This window comes from Juglans regia, chromosome 13 (assembly GCF_001411555.2).
Source record: "Juglans regia cultivar Chandler chromosome 13, Walnut 2.0, whole genome shotgun sequence".
Lineage (NCBI taxonomy): Eukaryota > Viridiplantae > Streptophyta > Magnoliopsida > Fagales > Juglandaceae > Juglans > Juglans regia.
Window position 1 is genome coordinate 18,252,016 of NC_049913.1, and position 4,687 is coordinate 18,256,702.

A 4,687-nucleotide genomic window follows, 5' to 3' on the forward strand; every position below is an offset into this window, starting at 1 on the left:
CGCCCCATGATATGATCCCGCGGGAATGAAATCCCTTGAACCCACAATCAATTTGAAAACTCCCCAAGAAAGCCAAAATCAAGTCAATAGATGGAGAACCTAGACCCGATGAGAACTCATTTCAAGAACCTAGATTATATTAAAATCTAGACCCGTTGAAGAACCCGTCTCAAGAACCCAGATTACAAAGGAGGAACGCCACAAAGGTTGTGATTTACCTTTGATAAGTTCAAAAGTTCAATTAAGAACAAGAGGAGTAAAACTCAACTCACAATGAATAAATTCATCAAATTTCATAAACTTAATTATCTGATTAGAATGAGGCTACATAGAATATTTAAAGGAAAACCTAATGAAACCCTAGCCAAAATAAACCCCCCATCTTCCAAAAGTGCCCCTGGATGAACAGTGCCGCGGCTACAGTGCCGTGCTACAGTACTCGGCTACAGTAACCCTAACCCTAGTTCAATAAAATAATAACTTTCCCAACATGCCCTTGCATAGGCCCCCTTAAGTGCTTCCCATAATAAACTCAATTATTCTAAACTAATAAAATAAGTTCTTTAAATGAATTAAATAAGTTGAAACCCTTCAAGAGCCCAAAGCCTTTAAGTCTTGTCGTTGCCTTCTTCCGTAGCTGATCAAATGAATTAAAACAGGATCCTCATCCTTCAAGCCCCATCTTGAATGTTGGCCTCTTGCTAAACTTATCTCAGGTGGATTGCATCAATCCTTACATTGTCTCTTTGATCTTCTTGGCCCATCTGGAAGTTGCAAATGATCTTTAAGACTAAGCTCATCTTGGTTCCCATCATTCCCCTTCTCCTCAAAAGGATTCGACCTCGAATCTCCACCTGGATCAAAGGGAAAGTGGTTAGTACCATTGAAAATAGTAGAAACATGATACTTACCTGGAAGATCCATTAGATATGCATTTTCATTAATTTGTTCAAAAATTTAGACTAGTCCATCCAAGCTACCCATATCATCAACTGGTGAAAATTTAGTAGTGGCATGAACATTCCAATCATATGTAAACTCAACGAATGGAAAAGAATACTCCCACAAATGTTCATGAAGCACATCTAAAGTCTTCCTCGAACCAAAATCACCACTCCAATATGCAAACTCAATGAATGGCAAATAATAGTCCCGCAAACGTTCATGCAACAAGTCAATGAATGGCAAATGATACTCCCATAAACGTTTATGCAACATGTCTGAAATCTTATTTTCACGAGAATGACCACTCCAATTATATGCAAACTCAATGAAAAGCAAATGATACTCCCGCAAACGTTCATGCAACACGTCAATGTATGGCAAATGATACTCCCACAAATGTTCATGCAATACATCAATAAATGACAAATGATACTTCCACAAATGTTCGTGCAACAAGTCTTTGAATGGCAAATGGTATTCCCACAAACAGTCATGCAACACAATAAAAGTTTTCCTTACACCATGGTTACCCAACAAACCAGCATGTCCATCACACACAAGCAACTTACGCATAAAACTAGTAGGCACACAAAATCTATTCATTCTAAACAAGTACCAATCTAGTTTATAGAACTTACCAAAAGATGCATTCTCACATGTTCCAAACACACTAGCAAAGTCATCATTATTAGCATGCAATTCCTTATCATATTCAAATCTCAACAATTCCGCATCTAAAATGAAGACAAGGACATACCTTCTTGCTAAAGCATCAACCACAAAATTTTTCATACCTTGTGTGTATTTGAATACATGAGGAAAAGTCTCAATACAATCCTCCCGCTTAGTATGCATTCTAGTCAACAACTTACCTTGTCCCTTTAAGTGTGTCAATGACTCTTGTTTTTCCAAGAAAGGTCGATTAAGAATTGTCGCACCTGGCATAAAATCAATGTAGTGCTCTATCTCCCTAAAAGGTGGCAATCCACAAAAGACACCACTAGGAAACATGACCTCATATCCCTGTAACAAAGAGACAACAATACTAGGCAAACATACGTCAAGTCCGTTAGGATTAAGACTCGCCTTAGCACAAAAACTCACTTTTCTCTTTGTTTTTCTCTCACTTTCTTCACACTCTCTTTTCTTTCCACTCTTTTTTTCTTTTTCACTATCTTTTTCATAATTACTTTTCAACTCATTCTCTCTTTTGCTTAAGGTTTTAGTCTCACCCTCTTCTTTTTTCTCTCTCATTTTTCTGTCTTTCTCCATTTCGGTCTCACTGTTTCTTTTCTTCTCAATCTCACCTTCACTCTTTCTTTTCAGCACAATCTCACTTTCACTGTCACCTTCACTCTTACTATTAAGCTCATTCTCACTTTTTCTTGAGGTTTCAGCCTCACCCAAATCTTTTCCCTTTGGTGGTTCGGTCTTCTCCTTTGCTACAACTTGATCATTTTTGTCCCACTTTGGTTTCCAAGAAGTACTAGAAACTGAAGTATACCTTGATGTACCCTTTCCAAAAAGCCGTCTCTCCACCTTCATAGCCATGTGCACCATGTCCTCTACATCCTCATAATGTTGCAACTCAACTACATTGGCTATCTCCCTATTCAACCCCCTCAAAAATCTTTTCATTATGGCCTCCCGATCCTCCACTACATTAGCCCGAATCATAGCCACCTCCATCTCCTTATAGTAGTCCTCTACACTCCTAGACCCCTGTATAAGATTTTGTAATTTTTGGTAGAGGTCTCTATAGTAGTGGCTAGGTACAAATCTCCACCTCATGATAACTTTCAACTCTCTCCATGTTTCTACAGGCCTCTCAAAATTCCTCCTCCTATTGGATACTAATTGATCCCACCAAATAATCGCATAATCAGTGAACTCAATTACAGCCAACTTCATCTTTTTCTCCTCAGAATAATTATGACAATCAAACACCAACTCTATTCTTTTCTCCCACTCTAAATAAACTTCAGGGTCAGTTCTACCTTGGAATGATGGTATTTTCATTTTGATGCTTCCAAGGTTCTTATCTACTCTATCTCGACCCCCTGAGTTTGCCCTAAGGCCTCTTCCATGCCTAACTCTTCTATGTCTACCCAATCCAACTTCAGATGTTAGCACTTCCTCATCCTCACCATACTCTCCATTCTCATACCCATTCTTAATATTAGGCTCATGTCGCCTCCTATCTTTCTCTGCTTGCAGATTTCTAACCATTGCTTCTTGATTATCCATGCTATTCCTCACTTCACCTAACACAAAGTTCAACTGCTCAAACTCATGTTGCATGGCATGCAACACAAAGGATGAGTTATCTACTCGCCCCCTTGGTGATGTGCTACTCCGATGAGACATTACAAGGTGCTGCAAAGAAGAATGTTAGTGGTAAAAAAGAAAACCTCACACACTCCCTTACGTGTTTCAACTCGAATAATGACACTCTACTCGTGTTTCACTCTTAATGGCTTTTTTCCGATACTAGTCTCACACTTTCTTGCCTTTTACCTCAATAGTTTTTCCACTCAAGTTCTTTCAGAACTAAATGAACTCAATCAAGACAAGGCAACCTTGTTTTATCCCAACTAGTAATTAGATTCAGGAAACAAGAAAAAGAGAAACATGAAGGAATAAAAATGACACGAGAATCAATGAAGTTATACGAATGAAAGAGTAGCAATAAGACAAGATACCAACTTGAGTGATGTATGCCCCTTTGATGATAAGGTTCAATCAACAAATTTCTTTCTTTCTCATTGTTGTAACTATGTAGCAACTTTGAATATGCTACCTTCTCTTCTCTTCAACTTCTTCTTTTTTTTTTTTTTGGAATTTTCTTTTCTTTTCTTTTCCTTTCCTTTCTTTTCTTTTCTTTTCTTTTCCTTTCCTTTCTTTTCTTTTCTTTTCTTTTCCTTTCTTTTCTTTTCTCTAATTCATCCACAAACAGCAATATTCAATTGTGAAAACCAACCAATTGAATTCATACACACAAACACGGACAATGAAATAGAAAAGAATCAATGGAACGACACTGCAAGCAATTGACAAACTTAAAGATGCAGGAAACCCTAGAATTTTGAAACCCTAGGTGATGCAAATTTCAGCCAAACCCAAAACCTTAAGAATTTCGGCAGCCTACTTTTTATTTCAAATTTTTTTTTTTTTTTGGCAACCCTAGAACAATGAAGCCCTAGAATTAAATTTAAGGATACTAAAATTAAAAGATAGAATCAGACCTGATTGGAAACCTTGCTCTGAATACCAAATGATATGAACCCGCGGGAATGAAATCCCTTGAACCCACAATCAATTTGAAATCTCCCCAAGAAAGTCAAAATCAAGTCAATAGATGGAGAACCTAGACCCGATGAGAACTAGTTTCAAGAACCTAGATTATATTAAAATCTAGACCCGTTGAAGAACCCGTCTCAAGAACCCAGATTACAAAGGAGGAACGCCACAAAGGTTGTGATTTACCTTTGATAAGTTCAAAAGTTCAATTAAGAACAAGAGGAGTAAAACTCAACTCACAATGAATAAATTCATCAAATTTCATAAACTTAATTATCTGATTAGAATGAGGCTACATAGAATATTTAAAGGAAAACCTAATGAAACCCTAGCCAAAATAAACCCCCCATCTTCCAAAAGTGCCCCTGGATGAACAGTGCCGCGGCTACAGTGCCGTGCTACAGTACTCGGCTACAGTAACCCTAACCCTAGTTCAATAAAA